At 41.3% G+C, this 26,077-nt stretch overlaps 1 long non-coding RNA gene across 1 annotated transcript in view; it reads right to left on the bottom strand.

The window, feature by feature from the left end:
- Positions 1–289: 289 nt before the first annotated feature.
- The window catches only part of LOC147251984 (uncharacterized), a 36,029-nt gene continuing 10,241 nt past the window's right edge, over positions 290–26,077 (bottom strand). Inside the window, exons 3-5 of the long non-coding RNA XR_015118824.1 lie at positions 20,640–20,704; positions 20,427–20,539; positions 290–386 (exon numbers count right to left, since the gene is read on the bottom strand). This is a non-coding gene — a long non-coding RNA (uncharacterized LOC147251984). The remainder of the gene's footprint in view (positions 387–20,426; positions 20,540–20,639; positions 20,705–26,077) is intronic.

The raw sequence follows: 26,077 nt of genomic DNA on the forward strand, positions 1-26,077 counted from the left end.
AGTGAATAGTTTATCTCTGGGGTGTGAGCCCTAACTATGGAAGCAGAGCACCAGTGAAACATTAATCACCAAAGTATTATGGCTCATGTCCTTGGACAGCACATTAATTCAGGTGGCTATTAGGCTGCCTTGCAGCCAACCTTCGAAAAAGGTCCACATTGAAATTCAGTTGACAGTGTACAGTGTGTAGAACGCTAACTATGTTGTTACTGCATCCCAACAATAAACAAAACAAATTGCAAATAATGCAAATGTAAGAGTAGTTAGTGGAGCGAATGCTGCAACAAAACCCACCAGCAGTGGACTTCAGTGGGCAGCTCTGTAATCACTTGGACTGGCACAACAGTCTCTCCTGTATTCCTTGTCAATAGAGACAGACGCTCTACCTGCAGATGGAAAATAAAAAAAGAAGACTGAAGAAACACCAATTAGAAAGGCTCTCTCTCCTGCACTCCCTCTGAAAAGCCAGGCTCCGCTAAAGGTCAGCCTGAAATTTGAATGACAGGGCCAAAGTCTTTTACTCATAATTTTTGTGTTTGCAATAGATTTTGGAGCAATTCACAGCCTTAAAGGCCTTAAGTAGAACAGCAATTAATTGTAATGAATAATCTGACAAATCTGGTTGACATATGGCCGCTAATACTCCTCCTTTCTAGAGGGAGCAGTGGAGGGATTAGATTACCTCAAATGATATCTGGGAGTGCTGTGCCATCTGCATGTACAGGGAGAAGCAGCGCACATACAACAGGACGTGGGTGGAACCGGGGTCTGCTCCCTGCCGCTCCAGTTCCTTACCGGCAACTGATTTGGGAATAAGGCCTGCTTTTTTTCCCCCACTCACTCATTTTATTGAACCAGCTGCCTCTCATGAAGTAAAACGCAATAATGCTGCGGCGTTGCCAAAATCGAAGACACAGGGAAGAGCAAACAAACACGACAGAAGTGACAAGTGTTGTGCAAACACATAAACAACACGTCGAGCCATCTGAGCGCGGGGAAGTCTTAGCTTTATTAAAAGCATTTAAACGTGATGAATTATCATCCAACATATGCAGCCTTGCATGTTTTTAACTGGAAGGACATATATTGGATTTTAAATGGAAGGATTTTTATTTTTTTTATACACACACACACACGTATATACACACATATATACAATGAGCTGATAGACAACCATGAAATATATTCCTTGACTGTTTAGGTTTCAGGGCCATTAACATGTCTTAAGTGGCTGAAATAGTGCCTGCAGTAAGAACAGCCTCGTCCAGCACCGTGAAACAATGTATTGCTGGGAGTGTGCTGGTGAATCAACAGAGCTGATAGGTGTAATGTAATGCTGTAAACTCCTGCTAAAAGCCTGATAAAGAGGTTGAGTTCTGCAGGAAGTCTATTAACAGCCAGCTAACATAAGCTACTGAATCAGCGTTTAAAGAGAGGAAATCTGGCTCTCTTAATAAACTTCATCAAGTCATTTTTTTCAACAGCGTTCACATCGTAGCAGCAGCAGCTTTTCTTTTGCTTTATTAATATTTGGAAGAGGGAAGAAAAAAAAAGTCCAACTGGATCATCAAATATGCTGATCTGTCTGGTCTGAGATAAGAGTCAAATTAGGATAAATCTAAAAAATATATATGAAAATGAAATAAAAACCAAAAAAAGATGCTGTGCAGTTGAAGTGGTATTTGAAGTAAGTCGAGATTGAAGACAGCACATCTGCTCACATCTGCCTAACCAGCATTAATGTGACAAAACCTCACCTAGAAAACACTAATCACCTCATACAAAGGCAGCGGGTGTCAGCTCAGATATCAGTCACCGCTAGCTGCTTTATGATCATCACTTTAACCCTGATGTGGCTCTGATGTGCTTCTATTTATTCTACCTAACAGAACGGAAGGAAAAACAACATATAAACATCTTTTTTTTTTGTTCTTTTGCTCTTATAAAATCCATTCTGAGCAGGTAGTTCAGAAGCCAGGTCTCATATTTAATTGCAGGAATTGAATGAAGAAGGTTTTCCGTGAGGTGCTGCTGCTGTGTGGCTAGCATAATTGCCAGGGAACAGGTCTTAATTTAAACCAGGGGGTAATTATCATGCAGAGCATACCCACCCAGAATGTTTGCATAACTATCACAAGCGTTTTCATAAATGATGCTTTAATTAGTCTTAATTAGAATTTGTTTAAGTCAGCAGGGAATGCAGGGCCCGTGAAATGATGTATGTAATAAGCATCAGGGCCCGCTCTGTTTTTTTCCTTACTTAGGGAATAGAGCTGACAAAATCACATCACATTAAATTGATTCAGTCAGAATTAAAATTCTTATGGTATTAATTAAATGGGGGAAGATCTCATTAGCAGGCTGTGTGGTGAGGGAGAGACCCTCTCTGCCAGCAGATGTGATGGTGTCAAAGCTGCTGTACATGCTCACCATTAGGGCCCCCAGACAAGGAGGAAGTGAGGGAGGAGAGAGAATGAGGAGGGAGGGAAGAAGAGATGACCTGACAGAGGAGAAAAGAGGAAAAGAAGGGAGAGAGTAAAAGGAAGAGCATGTCTGCGGCTTTAGGGAGAGGAGGCAGCATATTAATGGGCTGTAGGCTCCTCACCATCTATAGCTTTATTTAGCTTCATTTGGTCTATTTGGCTGGAATTCAATAAGAGGAGAGCTAATGACTTGACCAGATACCCTGTTATCAGCACTGATGAGACACCCTCTGTCTGTGTGACTCTTTATACAGCCACAGTAGTCTAATAGGCTTCTGGAGGATCGCTAGCCTCACTATCGTAAACAGACCTCCCCTCCGCTCCTCTCCAGAAAAACGTTAGGGTCAGTCATTAACGCAAGTTCCCCCCAAATGACATTTAGTTACGTTCAAGTGACAGAAGCCCTCTAGCGGCTTTACTAATTATTGGTTGGGGTAAATTTACCGCAACAAATTCCACAACGTGAGGAGGCTGCAGTGGATCGACGAATCACTTGACTTGGACATGACGGTCTTCTAATGTTATCGATTTAATAATTTGAAGGGATGCACCATATCTTTTTTCTCGATCTAGTTTTTACATGTGTCAGTATTATATATTTATATATCTGATGATATTTTGGAGGTTGCAGAGAACTGACGTCATCCCTCTGATAGCAGGAATTATGATTTTCCAATATAATAAAAATATCACAGTATTTTATATGACTTTTGCCATCGTATATAGTACTAGCCTGGTAGTAATACACGACTACTGCCAGAAGGTGCGAATAATACACCCAAAAGCTGTTTGCCGACTGCCGTTTAGCAACAAAAGAACGACAAATGTAATTTCTATGACAGTGAAATTGTTAGTCTGAACATTCTAGACCTGCTCTAAATACCAGTTGCCCTGGTTTAACTCCTGGGTCACCATGTGCGTAAATAAACTGAACCGAAACAGAATCATCAGAAGTGCAACAATGAAAGAGGAAGCAGAGCTACTTGCTAACGGCTAACCACAACAAACCAGCATACACTGGCTGATGGCCATTTGTGTGAAATCAGCTTGGGCTTGGCTCTTTACGTCAGCACGTCATGATACTGTGATGCATAACGTAGTTTTTATTCACTAAAAACTGCAGTTCAACCTGTACACTCTCGCTTACGGACCGCTAACTCCTCTCCACTCTGACCTGCTGTCAGGAGGGATTATTGGTATAGTGATTATCGAATATTAATATTGCTTAAAATGTACATCACAAATGTGGATGTGAGATAAGAAAACCCTTTAATTTGTGGTCTTAAACTCCATGGATTTATAACAGATTTTGTCATTTAATTTAGAGGACTTGTTGCCGTGGCACTAAAGGACATGATTGTGCCTCGGGGAGCTTCCCTCCACTGTTGTCCACTTATTAGGAGGGTAATAGCTATTGACATACTTCTTAAGACACTGAAGTGTAGAATAACAGCCCTCTTCAGGGGTGGTAACTGTACAGACAATCTTCTCCGTGATCCCATTGTGTTTTTTTAACTTGGCTTTTCATCCCTCAGGTAGTGCTTGGTATCGTCAGGTCAGCAGATCCCAGGGATGTTAAACAATAGACGCATTGTTAGACCCCCGCAGCAGCTGTCAGTTTCAGTGAACTGCAACCTTGAGTGGACAGAGGAATATAATAGGATAGAGGGGGGAAAAAAAACACCTAGAGATCATACGCGCACTTATATCAGAAAACACAGCTTCCTTAGCGGAGCATCTTTCAGGATTTTTTTTTCCCCAAATAAGATGTCAGTAAACACAGCCCACGCGTGATTCAGATTAGATCATGCCAACTGCGGACATTTTTATTGACAATAAAGCCAAAATTTCTGGAAGAAATCTTTCACTATCCAAAACGGCTCTGTAAAACACCTTAGGCCGACAATATATATGAAGCCAGCGTTGTAAACACTGCAAACACAGCCCTGTATAGAATCCAATGAAAATGATAATGGAGGAAACAATGGCCTCAGGCGCTGTAGCAGCAACCCGGCACAGCCAGTGTTACAAGGCATCACTTTCCCTTTATTAGGAGTAAGCATGACCGTTAGTAGGCCCTGCATAAATATTTGGGGTAAATACACGGTATATCATTTTTCTTCACACTTGAATTGCATTATGATTTCCATGCAGACTCAGGTGAACCGGGGTCAGGGGACTAAATTAAGTGGGTCCTGGAAGCAGCTGCAATGGTTTCTCTCTTTAACCATGCTTGGCTGGTTAAGCTATCAAAAGCGGCTTGTACATGCATCATAAAAAACAGTGTGTGTGTGTGTGTTTAAAATGGTATTAAAATGCTGTTGACCCTTAAAATTAGAAAAGGAAACGTTCAACTCTTTGCATGACAATTATTTCATGTCCATCAAGAGGCACAGTAGAGTAGAGACGTATGACCGAGGCCCCTTGAAAATTTATTGACAGGCAGGCGGAGAAGTGAGGAGGTTCATTTATGACAATGGGGCGTGATGACATCACACCATAAAAGCCCCTTCGCTGGGTCAAATGGCAGAAGCTGTGCGGGTTTGAGTCTTTTGTGTTTGCTATGCATAAATATATAAGAGGTAGAGCGGGTCAGTGGTTGACATTGCTTCCTTGTGATGTATTGTGACACCCACTGCTGTGGTGCTGTTTTGCGTTTTGTTAATGTTGTGGCTGTTGGACCTCGAGTACGACTTGAAGGTTGTAAAGATCCTGATACGGCTTCCTGATCATAATATGAATGCTGGGTGTCATTTAGTGTAACAGATATCTTTCAGTCCCGGTTTTACCAAACCATAACAGAGAAGTTCTTATTATTTTATTACATCAGAGGCCCATCTGATTAAACAAATGAAGCACTGATTGATTTAAAAAAAAAAAGGTACATTTGATGACAGATTTCTCTGCTCAACTATTTGTAGCCATATTACATTATAAGGGACGCAGTTTCAAATTTCACCCAAAAAAGGTCAGTAAGCCATTATTGATTTATACTGTTAATTGAGAATTGCAGGTACATCTAACATTGAGAGGAACAGAATAGAATAGAATAGAAAGCCTTAATTGTCATTATACACAGTACAATGAGATTTGAAAAGGAGAGGAAATAGTCATGTGGATAATTCTCTACAATGGTATCTAGCTGGCAGTTGACAGTTGGCATCTACTAGCCAAATTAAAATGACAAGATGTACAGCTGTAGATCTGACAAATTAGCATGTTCAGTCACTCTCACTCTCTCGGTCATTCTGCACATCCACAGAAGAAAGGGATTGGCTTTCTATCGGCAAACATCACGGCAGTCAAGAGAATTGTTGCATCCTCACGTTTCCTGCTTCAAACTCTGTTTCAACCACCGGCTGCTACTGCCATAGACAGTAGTCAACCTGCAGAGACGCTGCTCTCCAGCTACATCTGTAAATTCTCTGGTTGTGTCAGGTTGCGGGGGTGGGCACTGTTGCAAATGAATGAGCATGACTTCATGACAATGTTGCATTTACAGGATGATTTCATTAATGTGATGAATTACCTTGATTTGCAAGATTTGCTTGATCGAATCGGTCAGCCAAAAGGAAATGTCTGGCGGTTGAATCTATAAATTGTTTTTCAGTTTTATTTGAGTCAATATACGATATAACTTTCGTGGTGGAAAGTGAAGTCGATCTGTTTAATGAATAGAATATTGGAGATTTCGTCGATAGTCACAAATTGTGACTCCTCTAAAAAAAACAAATCCAAAAAAGCAGGGTCCCTTGTCATGTTGAAGACTAAATCAATTTGTTGTAACTTTAATTTGTTTAGTTTTTATCAAAATAGTTAATTGATGGAATCAAGACATTAAGACAATCTACTACTAAATAATCAATAGCTGCAGCTCTGATAGGAAAGCAATCATTTGAACTCTTGTCTCAAGGTAGACGGCCATTATCTATTAGAAGTGTGTGTGTGTGTGTGTGTGTGTGTGTGTGTGTGTGTGTGTGTGTGTGTGTGGTTCCTATTCTCAGTATATTCAAACTTAACACTAAAACTGTAAGCACCGGCTATTATGATAATTTAGCTTAATTATAATAATAATCTTCATTAGCCTTTTAATTGGTTAACTCTGGGGACTGCCGGCAATTCCAGTCAGTCAAACACACTAATGATAGTCACACACACATGCGCCCCACACACACACACACACACACACACACACACAAACACACAGACACACACAGAGTTTTCCACACAGAAAGACCTTGCAGAGGTAACCTCCCCCTGAACTTTAGTAGAGCACTCTCCCTCCAATCATTCCAGCTTTCAATACAGCTGTCAGTTTTGGCCAGAAAAGCAAGCTTTAACTCTGAATTTGCAGCTTTGTCCTTAGTGAGAGGAACCTGTGACATCTGCACTGACATGCTGGAGATAATCCTCCATGTGATTGTCAGACAAATTGGGGGTCAGCGGTGCTGCAGACAGGGGAGCGTGGCAAGGGACACGGAGGAAATGTTCAATCACGAGCCAGTCCATTCGGGAGCCTCCCTTTTCAGCCTCTTCAGCCTATGGTTCATCTCTCTTTTGCGTTCTTACTCTCTCTTTCTCTGCCCACAGCTGCCGGGTCTCCACTGGGAGGGAGCTGTATTATGGCTGGGTTAATTTACTGATTAATATCCAGGCACTAGATCCAGCTTTCCCCAGATGGCCAATTAAAAACTACAACTGGCAGTGCACATAGGCCTGGCAGCAGGTTGCCGTCGGGCCCAGGGCTGGAGGCTGTGACAGAAGGTGTGGGCCTTGTTTGGGCCCAAATAAGAGCCACCAACTATCTGACTCTTTCACTCTCCACACAAGAAGGACAAACTAAAGCTGTCATACTGAGCAGGACAGGGGTTGCTGAGGACACGCAGCCTGCTGTACTTTCCTCAGACCACAGAAACTCACGCCATCACAGACCGAAACCAAAACGTGGTTGCACATCATGGCACAGGCAGCATTTCATTTTAAAGTTTCAATGTGGGTGTACGAACAGAGTGGTAGTACTGTGTTTTGTCACTAAGGACAAATAGTTTTCGATCATAAAGTACAGGTAAGAAAACAATACTGAACACAATGTTATCCCTCACCCGAAGGCAGACAGTTACTAACAGAGCAACAAACCTTGTTTCCTTACCAATCCAATAAATTAGAGATTAATTTAAATTTTAGCATTAGAACATTGTGACTAAATGCTTTTAATCACAGAGACAAAAATAAGAAAGACTGTCTACTGGATCACATGAAACACATCATGAAAATGATCAGTAGACAACACATTTGACTCATCCAGTTCCACTCACAGTAAAGAATCTTCTGATGAGAAACAATTAATCTCTATTGCAATGACTGCCTGCAACGCATCATTACTGTATCATTAGCTATCGAGTGCTACAGGAATTTTTGTAAGCCAATCTGGAAGTTAGCATCACCATGGATTCCCTCCATCAAAAATAAATGGGATTTTTACTTTGGATTTGAAAGTATAGCAGAAAATATGGCGAACAAAGTTTTATGAGACATGGTTTGCTCTGCATAATAATCTTCCCAAATTAAAACATTTTCTTATTTTTGAAACATAAAAGCAATTTTTAACAGCACAAAGCCAACGTTATGCTGTGAGAAAACCACACCATTGACCAGACGCATGACTTCAACGTCACTGCAGCTAGCTTAGCGTTTCTTCTCTCTTCAGCCTGACGGTGTTTTATGTCCACCCGTGTGGTATTTATTGTTGTTTTTTCTGCCGTAAAACAAAACTATCTATAAACTATCTTAAGCTTGTGATAAGCACAGGCCTTATTTAAAAAAAAAAAAACTTTCAAAAAAACATCAACTGACTTGAAAATGAGAGGAGAACGTTCGACAATCCTGACCGATTTCTGAGTAGAAGGACTCATTCCTGTGCCACTTTGTGCCCTGGTAGCTATTTTTTTTTTTAAATGTATATATTATTGGATTTAAGCCTTACAGGTATGACTAATGCACATGATAACTTCTGAATTTATCACAAAACTTTGAGTTTTTAATTTAAAATGATGTGCTCAAAATTTGTATATACTATTATGATATTACAACTGAACTGCAAAGTAAAGTGCAAACAGTTAATATCTTGTATTTATGATTTTAGCTCTTAATCACAATCACCAAGCATTTCACAATCTTGAATATCAATATTTGACATCAATAATACCAGAATGCAAAATCTGCTTTCTTTCTGCATTTCTCTATCAATCTGTGGAACTGCTGAATATTACAATCCTGTAATATAACACAGACCGCAACGGAGCAGTGTTAATTTCACTGTAATAACCTCCACATTATGAGGCAGGGCTATATTTAGATGGAGGCCATATGAATACAGGTCTTGTTTTGATACTCACACAAACCTTATAAATGGGCTAGTCACCATGGAAACGCTGTAAATACAATGGCCACTGCTGCTCCAAGAGGAAGGGTAATTAATAACCAAATTATAGAACAGAGATAGAAAGCCAGACAGACCCGTGCAGTTTCGAAGTCCCTTGATAAAAGAGAGTTTAATACAAACAGTTGTACTTCTACTGGGTCAGCTAAACCAGGGGTATCTGGGCCATCTCTGTTCAAAGAGAAAAAGGCCATGAACAGAATTGATGGCCCATTTCATTATGTAATTGCCTCTTTAACTTCCATGTCCTGAGCAATCGCTCTTTAAACTCAAGCTCAAGGTAATGTATGCAGAGATATGAGGGAAGTATCACAGACAGATAATTCAGTAAATAGCTGTAATCTTTGCATCACCTTTAACCACCCCGGAGCTGGCTAGTATGTCATCTTAAACCCCGTTAGAAATGAGGTACATAAAAAAAATGGTTCTGCTTCCGAGCTGAGCTGAATCCTCCAGGATCACACAGATGGGTGTAGGGAGCTTGCTGCTGCTGATGTTGTGGATATCAAAAGTATGGTCCAGTGGTGAAACAAGGCTCCAGACAGCCTTTAAGCTGCCACCCTCAGTGTCGGGGTACAAGGAGCACAAAGCTGGATATGATTACCTACCTACAACAGAGTGATGCGTCCTGCCCTCCAACCCTTGAACTTAAGGTGTACCCTACATAGAATCAAAGTAAACACCAAGCCCCTGTTCAGAGCCTCTGAAGTGGGTGGATGTGAGAACACAACACGAGTGACCCGCTTCCTTTCATTTCCCTCTTCATAAAGATCCCACAAATGAAAAAAAAAAAAAAAAGCAATGCAACACACAAAGCAGCGGTGGGAAGGCTGCGCTCTTATTGAAGGGTCAGTAGTAGGATCACTGGGAGAAGGTCACCAAAGAGCCCAAATTCAAACCCCATAATTGAGTAACAGGGGTCGCTGATTACAAGGCGAGCAGCGTGGAGGTATATAGGACAGTGTTTGGGGCTGCGCTCACCTCGGGCTGTACAGAAAAACAAGACAAGAACGCTTTTTTTTTAGGGAGAGAGAGAGAGAGCGGGGGAGACAGAGAGAGAGTGAGAGAGAGAGAGAGAGAGAGACAGACAGACAGAATATTGGATGGTCTTTCCGGGTCCACCACTGTGAGACAGAATGAAGACTTAATTAACCGAACAGCCGGATCTAACAGGAACCACTATATCAGAGAGACAGAGAGAGACAATTCCATTTATGTAATTAGATCAATTGGGCATGAAGTGAAGAGGCTTCATCCAAGAGCACTGTGTGGTTCTGAAGTGGGATCACTCACTCACTGAGGTTTGATTACCTTTTGATTGTTGATGCAGAATTGAACTGAACCACCTTATTTTTAATTAAGAGTTTAGAGGATTGTTTTGTTTTTTTATATATTTCATTGACTGATATGTGCATGAATCTTCCTTTTTTCTCTTTTAAAGAAAAGCTTGACTTTAATGTGCATCATAAATAGTTTTTATAGCAAATGTGCTTGTCACATTCAAATCATTAGAGGTTATTAATGGCTTCTCTGATAATTCACCTGAGTGCTTTATGTCCACTTATTTGGCCTATAAATTCACTTCATGATTCAGATTGTCATTTCAAAACATCACTTTGAGTGGAGCCTTTTTTTCTTTACTATACAGTATTCAAAGAATCATCATTCACAGAATTAAAACGCACTTAAACTGTGAAGAAATTAAATATATAAACAACAAAAAAAAGGAGCTAATAAAGCAATATATCTTCTGTTTGCCTGAGAGAGTACCTCTGCTCCCAGATAAGGACCCAGAGTCAGAGGCTGATCCCAACATGAGGGTCCCCAGGGAGGGGATAGTTCTGTGGCCCAGTGGAGCAGTAGAGTGCCTCTGTCTCTGCCTGTCTCTCACCACCTCCAGTCTCAGACAGAGGACGAGAGTGAGGGATGGGCCTCATCGTCCAGGGGAAACGGCTTGTGTCGGCCGCCCACACTGCGCCTCCTTTGTGTGAAATTGGCTGAGAGGATGTAGACATATTCCATGCACTGATCCATGGCTGAGTATAAACAAGAGGGGATCTCGCTTTCCCTCCTAGAAGGTCAGGAAGCTTCGCCGTGAAACAGTAAGTGACACTGCCTCTTCCGCGCTCACTAACAGTCTGACCAGTGGAACTTGACCCCCCCCCCCAACACACACACACACACACACACACACACACACACACACACACACACACACACACACACACACACACACATCTCCACCACCCCACCCCTCTCCCTCTCTGTGCGACGATGTCCTGTGTACAATCCCTCTCAGCGGGGTGCACTGATATTTAGTGGCTGGCTATGCCAACTTAATCAACAACTCCGGGGACAAATCCTCAAATTCCCATTGAGGCACCAGACAAAGCATTCATCCTGTGACTGAAGGTCCATGACCAGCTGCAGACACCTGTAATATCTTTACTTCTCAACACGACTCAAAGTCGTATATCATGACTTCAGATAGACAGATGTACCAAAAAAAAATCCACACAAAAAAAAAAAACCCTCATCTCACCAGGTCCAAATGGTTGAGACAGAAGCTGGAGATGTGTGCATGAAATCTGATTGCGGCTGCAGTAAAAACGGACTGGAGAAGGCATGAATGTAATTAAAGTGGCTGACACTTTTATGCTGGGTAATGGGAGTCCAGGGCCCAGCTATTCCCTGACGAGCTCCCCTCACAGTATGGAGTACATTTTAATACCACCGTGCACAATAACTTCAATGCAACTCTCAATACCTTCGTGCAGATGTAATGTTGATGTGTAAATAGGATAAATGCCAACATCCTGGGGTTTAGGGGACATAGCAAATAAACTCCCTAAAATACAAAATGTATAAAAACCTGTCAGGCATTTAGAAACTGCAGAGCAGGACGGAGAAACTTAAAGTGCAATGGCTTCCCATGGTTTAGAAACTATAGACTGTTAGAAACTCAGACAGTTACTAAAATACTATGATAAAGTAAAAGGGAAGTGAGATTAATGAAACAAACAGCAGGCTTTCTACTAAAGGGACATCAATATTGCTGATACTCCATTATACTTGAGTGATAAAGTTATGAGAGAAAATACTCTTAAATGATAAAACTTTGTCCCTAAAATCAAAAAGAAAGCAAAACTTGTCCGCGTGAATTTTAGCAAATGAAAAACACAGTCTGCTCTAACAGATGAGTTGTGATGCGTAGCGGCACTAATGTCAGGAAACAAATGCAGAGAGTAGAAAAACAGTTAGGCATTGTCCAATCAGTAATGTATTTGTTAATGCAGGTAGGAAGGAGGGAGCTTTTAGATCAGAGTGGGGCAGATAATGAAGAAGTTAATAAGAGGGATGGTACTTTGAAATGTTCCTCAACCACCCAGGTCCCACAATTTAATCTGTAATAAATAATCCGGCATCATTGCAAGATGGCATCTCATAATGGCAAATGAAATATGCTGGTATGATAGGTACAATAAATCTGGATTTTCCTATGGTTCCCTCAGGCTAGGACAATATGCAACTATAGTGCTCTCTGTCAGGAAGAGCAGATCTCAGAGCCATCATAAAATCTAAATGGGCACTAATTAGGCAAGCCTTCCCTCTCACACTTACTATTTCTATTGACATTTTCAGCGCGCCACCCCTCGCTCCCCCCCTGCACTACCATAAGTCACTGAGAGAAGAACTCCCAGGATTGCAGAGCACAAGACTGTTAAAGGGAAGTTCAACTTAGTGGTAATGAATAAATTTGCCCTCCCAAGCAGTACTGTTTCTTTTGTCTTAGACGGAGCATATTTGTGCGTCTAAAATGGTCATTTAATTTATACATGTCAGAGCTATGAGTACACACTATAATCACCTTTATTTACATGTCATTTTAAAAGATGAGAGCAAGAAAAAAATGTACATTTTTTAATAGAAGAAGAAATCATTTTTCATCTGGTTTAAAGCCATCAATTAAGAATTACTGGTGAAGCCCAGGTAATTCCTCCGTGACTTGTGGTGAGTGCTGGCGAGATCAGGTAAATATATACGTATGCATTCCTGCCTGCTTCAAATTAATAAAAACCTAATGCGTGCTTGGCACAGGACTGCTTGTTGAACATATGCTGCGAGCATAGCTAAGCCATCTGGCTCAGAGTCAAGTATTCCCACCAACTGTAGTCTTATGCTACCTGACAGTGGAAAAGCTTTATTCCCCTGGTATCGGGGGCACAAATGGAGAAATATTATTGAAATGATTATCTGCATCAAGACTCAGATTTGGGCTGACATTTCGCTGGCTCTGTGTAATCCGAGGGGTTGTCTAGGAGAGGGCGGAGAGGGGGTTTGCCGGTAAGCCTTGGCGGGTTGATTAATGAAGCCAGGATACTGGGTGGACCCAGCCCACCTCCACTCAGACCCAGGGGCCGAGCCCTGCATATGAAATTGGCCTATGCTGCTCATCTCCCTGAGAGAGAGCCACTGATGATCCTCCCTACGCTGCTCTTCCTCCAGTCACCAAAACAGTGCTCCAAAGCCATGCCAGACCCAGGCTCAGGAGAGTCTCCTCAGACTGTGGCTGTGAGGGAGCCGCTGCTGCATCCATCCACACACCTGTTCTCCTGTCGTTTAACTCAAGATATACTGTGATTATTTTACACGCATGACAACATTTCTGCCGCCTTCATCCATTCGTATACTAACATTTTGTGATTAGAAGCAGGGCGAATTTGATTGTAATATAAACCTCCTGAAGTTTGGTGGACGTGATGTATCGCACATTGGTCAAAAATAATCATATAATGTCCTACTACATGGTAAGTGCTGTGCATTTCTATTTAAAACTGTGCTTAACATTTAATTAGCATGAATCCCTCTGTGCTTTACATCACAGCAGCAGCATCGCCGAGGCTTTCCCTCAACCCCTTAGCCTTGATGGATGGGTCTGTGAAAGCTGGTAATCGGGTAATAGCCAGCCAAATTCTTGACCAAGAGGATGAGACAGGAAAAAAAAAAATCAGGGACATGTAGCTCATGAATGAACGCTGGGGAAGAGGAAGCGAGTAATTCAAAAAAGCGAGGAACATCTTTAATCATTCTGTGTCAATGATTAGTCATAGACAATGTCGCTTTGTTAAAAGTGTACTGTAATTAATAACTGAAGCAGGACAGAACAATTGAGGGAGCGGGTGTCATGTGTTGTACTAGTCTAGAGAGGTGATTTCTAAATAGTGTAAATTAGGTGTTTACCTATTGTGATCCAGCCTCTGACACTGTAGCCTCTTTTTTTTTTTTTTGCCTTGAGAACAAGACTAAAGAGAATGATTAATTGCGAGCTCACGGGTTCTACAGCTTCAAGAGTAAATCAACTTCTAAGAAGTGCTAACTTGCTGAAATATAAACTAATTTTAGGCCCCAGATATTAAAATATAATCCATCTTCTTCCTCCACAGGGAAAGCTAATTAGAAAATGTGACTGGCATAAGAGAGGAGAGGTGGAAGTATGGTGGGATTAGGCTCCACTGCAGAGAATCATACCACTCTCACTAAATCTTAGGATTTCTATACACTTCAAATTAACTATTTCTCATTGTGTCTCATTATTTATCAAATTTACATAACAAAATCTTGTCGCATTTTGAGTTTTTATTTATATTTTCCCGGTTAGGAAATATTTTATCCTTTTTTTCCTCTGTCTCTCTTAGTCTTTATTTGAACCACGCACATGTTCACTTTAATTCAATACCCAATGAACAATAGTTGCCCGAGGCAAAGAGGCTACCTGGCTGAGACTCGACTGGTATTCAGCTCTTGTGTTCTTCATATGCATTGACCTTATGCAGTGGAACATCCGCAGCCCATTCTACCATGCATCTCACATGTCCAAGGAGTAAACCATTTCAAAAAGAGAAAATAACTATAAAGTCTTTTTTTTTTTTTTGGATCAGATGTCTTAAAACTGTCATTACATCTGAATAAAAGCTTAATTAACACACCCCAAAAAAAGACTTTTTCCTCTTTTTTTTTCTTTTTTACATCCTACAGGTATTTTGAATGTCAGCGAGGCTGTTTTATGTGTACATCTGTGGAAATGAGCGCTATGGGAGTACACTGCATGCAACATGACATGGTAGCAGTGTGCAACAGAGCTGAGTAGTCCCGGCCAGCCGAGCTCTCTGGAGTCCCACAAGACAATCCCCTGAGAGGAGAAAGGCTTTGAGTGGTGACAGCTTAAAGGCAATAAGCCAATAATAAAGACCAGCAAAGTGGCCATGGGAAACATTTCTATTCCTGCTACTACCAAACCAACAGAGCAAACAAGTGTCACTCAAGAGTCTGCAACCGGTTGTTACGTTTAAGTGATGTCATTTTTATTTTAACACTTTTCTTCCATTCTTGAATTAAGTGAAATCTTGTCGTCTCATATGTAAGCTTTATTTCCTCTAACTCTTCTTCTGGAAGCATCTAATATGAATGTAATTTTGTTGAGAGTGGCAATTTGACAATTTATTTTCAGCTTCTGTTAACTCTTCCAGCATAGAACTTTATATTTCGTTTAACAAGGTGCATCGCAACTACTTTAGTGCTGTAATAGCTGTCCACTTGCTGCCCTGCAGGGTGTCTATTTGACTACACCAAATGCACTGAAATGCCTTCCTACTGTCTTTAAGTACTCAAAAACACTCAAAGGAGAATCATCTGAGTGTAAATTGCACTTAGGTATACCTAATTTCATGTTCTATATCCATGATACCAGAAGTGATGGTGAAATCATTTGAAAGCTTAAGTGGTTAAGGACAAAATATAAATTTGAAGAGGTTCCTTTGTGCGATATAAAAATGAAAAAAATGAGAGGAGAAAAAGTGGAATTATTCCAACATTTATCTAAATGTGACAAAATAATTCCCACCTCCAGTTTAATTAAGAGATAAAACTGAAAGAGCGTGTATAGAGACTTCCTCATTTATTCTTAAGCTTTGGTGGTCTTTCCAACCCTTCATTTATTTCATTCATTCACATCCGCCTGAATCCCTGAATATCTGAGCTAGTTGGCAAAGGAGAAGGCTGCAGGGGAAGGTACTGACCAGTCTGCAATAACGGAAGACAACTGGTGGAAAACTCAATTTAGATTTCAGCACTGCAACATTGCCATCTTTTGGCCAAAGTGTATAATCTAAGATCCAAAGGAAGCTCCATCAACTGAGGTCCGAAGGCAGCTTGACACAAAGGTACGTAATGGATTTATTCTTTTGTTCCAGAGAAATTGTGAGATAAATGTGGATAATAATATAATAAATAATTTTGGTTTCTGGATGTTCAATAATGAACTTCTCACTAAGTTATTCAACTAAACTGCAAGAATTCATCCGCTTATTTTTTTTTTTTTATTTTAAGACGATGAAAATGACAGTCTGGAGCCAGGGTGCAGCAACTTCCTAAAAATCTTAACGCAGCAGTTTAAATATTACACAATTTCATGGTTTGCAATAATAAAAATGGACCCACGTGTACGCTCTGTCCATCATCTGGTCTTCTTGGGGGAGTAAATTTACAAACATGTAGTGAAGAGAAATCTTGAGTGGGTGTACTTGTCCTCTACCTGAATAAATATTTGTCTAAACTGCCCGTGCTGTCCTGTTTTCCCACGGTGGTGTACGGGACATCATGGATAAGCGAGAGGATGGGCTGTGACAGAGAGTGACAATTCATCCCTTCATCCCCACCATCCCCCACCCTCACCCCTCCCTGACTGACATGTCACATTCTCTGATGACTTTATTGTGCTCCCTGTCACTGCACTTAATCTGTGTGTCAGTCAAGCCGGAGCAGCCCACACCAGCACCTCCAGACAGCCAAGCTAATACCCACCCTTTTAATGACATTAGATTTGGAGTAATGCCATTCACTATAGCACTGATATTATCTTTTATTTGCATCATTCAAGCCAGTGACACAGCCAGAGCTTGGCCGATAGAGTGCTGGTCATTTCCCCATCCATTTCTAGTCTGATGACAGATGTCAAGATGGAAACTGGCTATTATTTACTCTGGCCATGTTTTTATCACACACAGACATGATGTCTCACTTTACTCCAGGCTGTCATCCAACGCCTCAAAACCTGTCTGGTTTTGTTATATTTGGTTTGTTTGGGGTTTTTTTGTTGTTGTTTTTTTGAAGTGGCAGTACAAAATACACTTCCATTTTGATTGCTTTCTCATTATTTAAAGTAACTTTTTTTCGTTTAATAATCCAGAAACTGCAACATCTCACTGAGCCACTGTAAAAATTGTACAAATAATTTTCCTGTATTTGGTAAATCACATTTCTCTTCTTTTAGGTTGTCTTTTAACTCAATAAATCCTGACATGCAGCGATTAATAACACCTGAAGCAGGCCAAGTGCTGCTCAGGAAAATATTCCTCCTCTCTATAATCATGTGTACAGTCCTCTTCAGGTGCTATAATGATATTGTAATGAACATGCCACAACTGATTTTGAATGATTCCAATCCCCTTTAGCTGTGACTTTGCTCCTCCTGTCATTAAGAATGAGTAAGCAGCATTACAAGCATTCGAGGTAACAAAATCTTTTCTTTTTTCTTTTTTTTTTTTTTTACCTGACAGTGCATTTTCTCTCCCATCAGCGCTTCGGTGCCTAATTAAATGTATTTAGCATCATAAATATTCCATGGGGACAGGTTGACACGGTGAATTAATGTCTCGCTCGCCTCAATACCAGAGCCTCTCTATTGGCTATGGAGGGGAAGTTAGCCCCAATGGCAGGTAAATGCTACATGCTTCTTGTTATAAATCAGTGGTGCATTTATTTTCTAATGTGGTGGAATTGGAAGAAAGAAAGAAAGAAAGAAATAAGAAAGAAAGTAAGAAAAATTATACGAGTATGTTTCAAAATTTGATTAAGTTGATGGAAGGTAAAATGAGGCTTGGAAACTATTTTTCTGACTAACAACTGTAATGGGACTGATTGTTGGGAATTTTTGGAAGCAAAATGGTATATTTTGTAAATCACTAACAGAAAGTAGTGATGTGTTACTTAAAGATACTTGTAGAGACAAAGAGTACATTTCACATCTTAACATTTGGCTCTAACCAGTGTTTTGTGTATTAGAAAGGGTTGGCCTACTGTATCAAGGGCTAGGTATTGAACAGTGATATTTTTATGGCACTGATCAAATTGTTTCATTACTATCCAAAGATGCCTTGACATTTCACAAAATATTTTTAACCTGAGGAGTAAATCTGCACGTTTGGCTTCTTTCTAATAATGCTGTAAAACTGCTTTGAGTGGAAAAATGGCAACAAGTTGTTTTCTTGTGATGAAACTAGCAGTTAAACTATAATGACAACAAAAATTGTATATACAATAATAATGTATCCACCTGAATTTAAATGATTTTGATACCAACTACGATGAAGTACATATTAAATAACTTGGGTTGCATAACGAAACCCAAAGCATGCTCCCTCGATGTTGGATCGTGGACGAACCAACAGCCAATTGTGTGTTCCACCACTGATCTTCATCAAAATAGGTCATTAACAATGATCAATAATTAGTGAAACACTATCAAGACACAATTTTTTAAAATCTGAATAACACAGACCTAAGTGAAACTATTTTTAGTGAAAAAAAAACAAGGAGGTGAATACTAAAACCAAAGACTTCAAACATTTGTAACATAATTTTCATTGTACTAAAATCGATTGGTACCATTTTACAATCTGTCACCCCCAATAAAGTATTAATTAATGGATGTAGGTGTGTTATTACTTGCACTATAAACAGTTCATGAACCATTAATTAACAGCTGTAAATGATTTCCCATACATCAATGCCATCTCCATGTAGCTTAAAGAAGCCATCAGGTCTTGCTACCCAAATGGATCAAAACAGTAACGTAGCATCACTTCATCTTGCCAAATAGTGGCTTTATAAGGGGAGACTTACTGTAAACTACTATCATTCATTTTAATCTACATCAAAGTCAAGGTATCAGTATCTAACATTTCTGAACGATTACCTACCCTAGGTGTCTGACTACCCTGTGGCCTGGAAGAGAAGAAGAGAGGGTAGTGGAATACTGCTGTGCCAGAGAGCAATGGCTGTAAGCCGGTCCTCCAGTGATACAGCTTCACCTCACCTTGCTGGTGCACCCTCGTCCTCTGCTCAACATCATCCTCCACCAACCCTCTAAGGGAGACAGCGGGGAATTTTGGATGACTTTCTGGGGTTTGGAAGCCCTTCCCAAGTCGTCTCCCTTGAAAACATTTCACAGCTTATTTGCTGCGCTAGCATGAAGAGCAAGGAAAAGAGTACTAGTCTGTTAAGCCACCACCGGATCAAATAGGTACCGCTGCCAGACTGGGCTGAGGGAACTGGGGAGGATACAATTACACGTTGTGTTATTTCAAATTCAGATATTTTTTCTTAATATTCTCTCATTTTCTATTGCCTGTGAAAATGCATAAACATCACTTTTGTCTCCTCAACACGTATAATTGCAAATTTGCAAGAGCTACACTAATTTTATGACACAGGAACACCTGTATTCATCTCCATATTAATAGAAAACAGGAAGTATAAATCCCAATTTTCCAGCAGCCAGTGTCAGTAAAGATGTTCCTTGAGGGAGAGGACTGTCTCTTCTCCATTAAAATATTGGTGCGCTCCCCCAGCTTTCCCTCTAGAGCCTCCTTTTTGAGTCAAAATCAGATATCATAATTATGAATGGCACCTCATCTACATCACTGAGTTTGACATCTCTAATATCCAAATATGCCAATGTGCATTCAAGTTTCCACTGTGAAGGTGTTCTCTATGTTGAGTTATGGGCCTGGTTGGTGTTGCGCTAGAATGGAGGACCATCATTTAGCAGTGGCGAAGGAAGGGTGGACTGATGGACTGATTTGGATTAAGCATGCTGCACTGAAATAAGACTTAGAAAAGAAGAGGAACAAACATTTTTTTGCTAGTTATGGAGCCACTGAAAGATTAGCACAGTCAAGCTACGTGATTAGCGTTGTTTTCTGACACCCGTTTAGGCTGTTTTTAGTCATTGCACTGAAAGTTTAACTGCCAACGCATGCATTCAGAGCTGTTTCTGCATCTGTTTGTGTGTGTGTGTGTGTGTGTGTGTGTGTGTGTGTGTGTGTGTGTGTGTGTGTGTGTGTGTGTGCGTGGCTACACTATGGACAGGAAAGCGCAGGAGCCACTGTCAGGTCAGGCTCTACAAAGCAACGGTTGATGTAGGTGGTCTATGTTGCCTCATTAGGAACAACATGAGCAGTGGTCTAATGAACTTAAGACAATGCTAATTAATGGGAGAGAACAAAGGCTTAACATTTTTAGAAGCACTGAGTCAGCTTGTATGACAGCGTTTAAGCCACCTTAATCCGCTTGTGATGCGTCGCGTGGTGCCTCGACCACCTCCACCGACGCAGCGCCGGGGCAGGTCAAAGGGAGCAGTTCCATACCTCCGTTGATATAGTCACCTGTGACAATCCTTTATGGGTTGATAAAGTAAAGGAAGTCTCTCAAGGAACAGTGCACTGACTTGGCGGAGGGTCTCCCTGGGGAGCAGGTGTCAGGGTTGTCTATCAGAAGGCTGAAAGGAGAAAAGGGACGTGTTACTGGGCTCTATTGTATCCCGGTTGTCATTGACTGATCGGGTCCATTTAGCTGGCTTTCACAGTGAATGAAACCACCTGAATAGATGAAAGCGAGACAGCCTTCCCGACAAACAAGGAGCCCTGGAATATTCATGGAGGATCTGTGAGGAAAAGATTAATGTATTAGAAATTAAAATGGGGCCCGGACGTATGATCTTGCTTTAACACTTGGCCAGACCTGTGTCACCCGCCGCAAGCGCCTGAAGTCAGCACATGCCGCTGCCAAGGTGGAGAGGAATCATTAAGCACCCTGCTATTGTGTGAGCAGAATAATCAAACCTCACTCCCCCCCCCCATCCCATTCTTTCCCACAGCCACTGACAATGAATAATTCTGGAGCCATTTGCAATGTTAACGGCACCTATCTGGGCCATCCATGCCTTTATGATAAGAGCTCCAAATATGCATTTCAACAGTCTGAACAGAAGCTGTTTCGCCGGCATTTCAAAGGACACCTGTCAGTCATCTGAAAGAGCTGTCAGTCTCTGTCACGCAACGGTGCCAGTGAAATGGCCCAAAAGATAATCTTTACTCTCTCCCTGTCTCTCTCTCTCTACCTCTCTCTTTCAGATCAGAGCAGTTGCATTTGCAATAGAGTGACAAGTGATTTACACTGGAAAATGGATTGTATTTAAACTGAAAAAAGGGGGCTTATTCTTTTAGGCTGCGGTATTCTTTGCTGGTGTACAGCTGTATCAAATATGCTATCATAAATGTGATCTGGGCCACACTGAATGCCATTATACCATGAGCACTAGACGGGTTACTGAGCTCAAAGGTGACTTTGATCACGCCTATCTCTCTGCAGCTATGAAGAGCACGACCAAACACGGGTGCGATCAAACTCCAAAAAGTTTGACCTTCTGTTGTTTTTTGTTGGAATGTATCTTCAAATGGAGATTACCACTGTGTGGTTTATCAGCCATGCATGGCAGCATCTTCCAACTCTATAGATTTTTTTTTCCCCTTAAAATCTATTTTTGCCTCACAGAAAAGATGCACTCCATGAACCAGCCTCAGATTGTACATGTGGGGCGCTTGGTTGGCGAGGAGGCGAGCGAAGCCCCCATGCCCCTCCTGATATAGGCCAGTAATTTGTTAAGCACGACTAACTTGTGTGCCACCAGCTGTTGGTGATATTTACAGCTGAGTGCCGGGGATGTGTTTGGGCTGAGGCATGCAGGACCAGAGCAACACTAGGCCCACTCCCCTCATGGCAACTCCGTGGGCTAGGACAGCCAGCTCTCACAGCGCGGCCCATAACACCACCGAATCACAATACAGAGGTGCACAGGATGACACTAAACTATATCTCAAGCAGCTCGCTGGCATGGCAGGGTAAGTGGTAAGTCATGTGCCAGTCATCTTGCCTGGTGCATGACATTTAGGACATGTCTTCCCCTCCAAAATCTCCTCTGTCACTCCTCCACCGTTGTGCCCAGTTGTTCGCCCACACGGCACATTTTTCCGTTCAGTTGTGGAACATTGTATCATGCATACCAGACATCAGTGGCACATTTCAATCACGACAGGCCACTACAACTGCCTGAAACTGTCTTCAATGTGGAAACCTTCCAAAAGCCAGAGTCACTTTAGTTCATCCAGCAAGCCAATACAAAGCTCTGTGGAAACCCTCGTGCTTACCCATCCAAAATTCTTTGTTGTTTTCCAGCAAAGCAGGCCTTTTTCACATAGAACAAACAGCAATTTGATGAGCAATTTCAATTTTGGCCACTCTACTTTGTCACATAGTTTCCACACCATGTCCGTCCCTCCAACAATCTCCTCATTGTGGCTCAGGGAGGACGCGGTTCAAGAAGTGAGTCACTATGAATGTTCACTTTCATTTCAGAGTGCAGTAGGCAGGCATAATCTCAGATACTGAACCCTGACTCACCAGGTCTTTTTTTTTTTTTTTTTTTTTGATTGAGCACACTGTCTTTCTTCCATTGTGAAAAAGGACTTGCACTCCCACTTTGGACTAGTTCAACTACTGATGAAATTACCAGAAAGACAACAAGGCTGTTGTGTATATGAAAAAACATGACAAGGAATCTCATGGAGGACAAATGAGCACGCGTTCAAATAATTCATGAATGAATGAAATGTTATGAGTTAATCAAATGAAGTGAATAAACGAACAAAAGGGAGTAGTTATCTTGCCCGTGTTCCCCCCACCCTCCATTTTCAAATGCGCACACAAATGAATGTCAATAGATGAGCCTGTACAACAGCTGTCTAACAAATTATTCAGTGACTACAATTTTGCAGTTGAAAAAGTCACCAGAAAGCCATTTACCTGAGTCACAAATGAGTATGTAATTGACTCCTTAGGGAAAATAACTCAGCTTAACTACTGGAAATAATGTGTAAATTCAATACATGTCCTAATGAGCTCATTTGAGTTTGCTGTAATTATATTTGCTAGTCTAGGTGCAGATAGAATTCTGCAGTTGAGTTGAGGTGAATAAAACCGCAGCTCCTTTTCTATTCATTAAAATTAGCATATGGACCTGTCAACACTTCTCAGAGGCACGTTGTAACAATGCCATTTAGCCTTGCATCAAGCAATGCCAGTGGAATGAATGCATGTGGTGGGTAAATGCCTCCCCACCCCTAGCGACAGGGGTGGAATAGAACTGGCGATGCTGGCTCTGACGCACAAAAGAGGCTGCATTTTAACAGCCAGGGCCTGGCCTCTGACCAGGGGCCATCCACATCAACACTGCTTACACTCCACCATACCTCCCAGCTACTGGTCCAGCCAACTAGCTCGACAGACACACTGAGACAGACAGCGAGAGGAGCACGGCTGCAGAAATGCAGACCAACAGCATATACAGTAGGTGGTCACATGTGTGTGTGTGTGTGTGTGTGTGTGTGTGTGTGTGTGTGTGTGTGTACATATATATATATAGATATAGATATATATATATATATGAAAGATAGAAAAAGATATCTGAAAAGTCTGTACCGCAGCTGTCTCCTTTGTGTATCTAAACAATACCAAAGCTTAAAAATAATTACTCCCTGTAAACACCAAGGGTATATCAGCGGATAAACTTAAAAAAATATCCTTATCAAAAGGTGCCAGAAATGAGAAGCGCATGGAAAAGAGCTCCTTTATTGTTGTTTGTCATCGTTACACTGATGCTGCCAGTGAGAGGTATTGTTGCTCAGTGGAGCACACAAGGCTCTAGTTGCATTGTTGTGCCAGGATTTTAAAACAGGCGCGAGTTATCAATAGACCACAGACTATTCGACTCACTCAGCTGTGCCTCTCGATACACTTCACAACCTCACGTGCCCAACAGCCAGCCACCCTCTCACACAATTGGGCTGCTTCACTTTGTTTCCAAATGGATCCAGGTCTATGTCTAATGGATAGACAGCGCCATCATTCCAAAGCTCAGTGTCATCAGCCTGATGACACTATTTCAATTAATGAAATCTCATTAGAGTTTACCAGTATGGGTATTAGTAGCCAGGCGCTACAAAGACATAATTAACCCTGCAATTTGCTTATGACAGCAGGAATGGAGTGAATTCAACTCGATGAAAGAGGGTGGAGGAATAGACAGAGACAGAGGAGAAGGGAAGGCCTCAGCTGTGATTACCTGGAGCTGAAAACCAAATGTAAAGGCCTTGGGCTGGCTTTGATATTTCCATCTTTGGTTTGTCTCCTATGACCTGGACTACATCTAACAGACCTAGACTGGAGGTCAGTAGGAATGAGAGGAGAGGAGAGGACTGGAGAGAACTGGAGGAGAGGGGAGGAGAGGGGAGAAGAGAGCCATCTCACCTCACTCTCTCTCATACACATACACACACCTCAACACTCATTATGGTTACCTTTGTCCAGTATTGGGTGCCATTACCACTCCCACTACAGCACTTCAGAAAACTGGGTCCAACTTCATTCTGTCAGGGTGCCTATTAAAAGATTACATATTCACACTTCTGTAGAACAGAGCCTTAATGAGGATGAAGGGAGACTTCTCGAGTTTGTCCTCACTTTATGACAAACTATAGGCAATAAGGTGCAGATGAAAGAGCTTTCCTATAGTCTGGGCAAGGATCCTCAAGAAACAAGGTATTGTCTTTAAAATGACAGAGGTAAATGAGTAGAAAAGTAAAGAGAAAATCCACCAATGTTACTCATGAAACTCAGTGTGTTTATGTATCTTTGAGACAAGGATTAATTGCCTAGAGTGATGTCACTTTAATCGTGAAATTTAAAAAAGAAAGCTGAGGGTGTGGAGAGGCATGAGGTGACGCTGTCAGACGTCTGCAGCCAATGTCTGCAGCCAACGTCTCAGCGCTGACTGAGCTTGTGACAAAGGTGCTGATGAAGAACAATTATCCACAGGTCCACTGCATTTATTTATATCCTTACTTTTTAAACTGTCTATAGTTGAAGGAACATTGCTGTAGGAACAAGTGGTCACAGAATCATCCTCACTCACGTCTTTTTAATGTCAATTGGACATAAGGGACAGAAGTTATGGGATGGGTCATATTGGGGTGTGTGTGTGGGGGGGGGGGGGGGGCTTTTTTGATAATTCAGAAATTGAGACTCAACAGTTCATCTGAACTTTGTCACTACAACTGACCAAGTTCATCCAGGTGTTTCATACCAGATATTTGCTGCGACACAAGGTTCCGTCCAGCTCATCAGAAGCAATTATGGGTTCAGTGTTTTTTTTTTTTACAGTGGTCAGTTTTATTTTACATCATTAGATATCAGATATTTAAACTGAATGTTAAAAATAAAGTTAATGCTTCAAATACACTGATATTGGTTTTTTTTTTAACTGGATTTTTAATCTGCCACAGCCTCCGATGACAGCTCACGATTTCTTGAAACAACGTTTTGGTGTGTAGAGCAAATACATCCTCAAATTTTTCTCGTTCCTTCAAGCGCAAAATACAAAAGGCCCAGGCTGCCACTACCTGATTCAATCAAGTGTGTTACATTGTATACCCATGGGCAACACGGCGACTAGTATTTTAATTAATAATGTAATACCCCGGTCTCAAAGCCTTGGCCCTTGGCATTCTTGCAGCTTTTTTTGTAAATACTCTCAAGATCCAAGCAAAGATGCTGGAAGCATTTTTCTTCTCACTCGTGCAACTGGATTTGATATATAATGCTTGAAAATAGCATTTATAAAGACAGAAGTGAAGGGAGTCATGTAACAGTTTGGTAATGCTCACAAACTATTTGAGGCTCTTTCAGGAAGAAGAAGGAAAGTGAAAGGTACAATAAATGTGTAAGAAAAGAGAATAGAGCAATGAGACAATGTAAGCAGAGTACATTGGTGTGAATGAAAGTTAATGTTAAGGGCTATGAGGAGAGAGACATGGCCGTGGGTGCCGTGTTGGAAGGAATAACAAGCACAGTGAAGGGTAAACGCACGCTTCTTTGGAGATCCTGGACCCGAAAGAAGCCTGAGGGAGCTCAAGGGCTTGTG

The sequence above is a fragment of the Aulostomus chinensis genome, chromosome 12 (assembly GCF_037954235.1).
Source record: "Aulostomus chinensis isolate RoL2024-O1b breed Wild chromosome 12, RoL_Achi_v1.0, whole genome shotgun sequence".
NCBI classification, from domain to species: domain Eukaryota; kingdom Metazoa; phylum Chordata; class Actinopteri; order Syngnathiformes; family Aulostomidae; genus Aulostomus; species Aulostomus chinensis.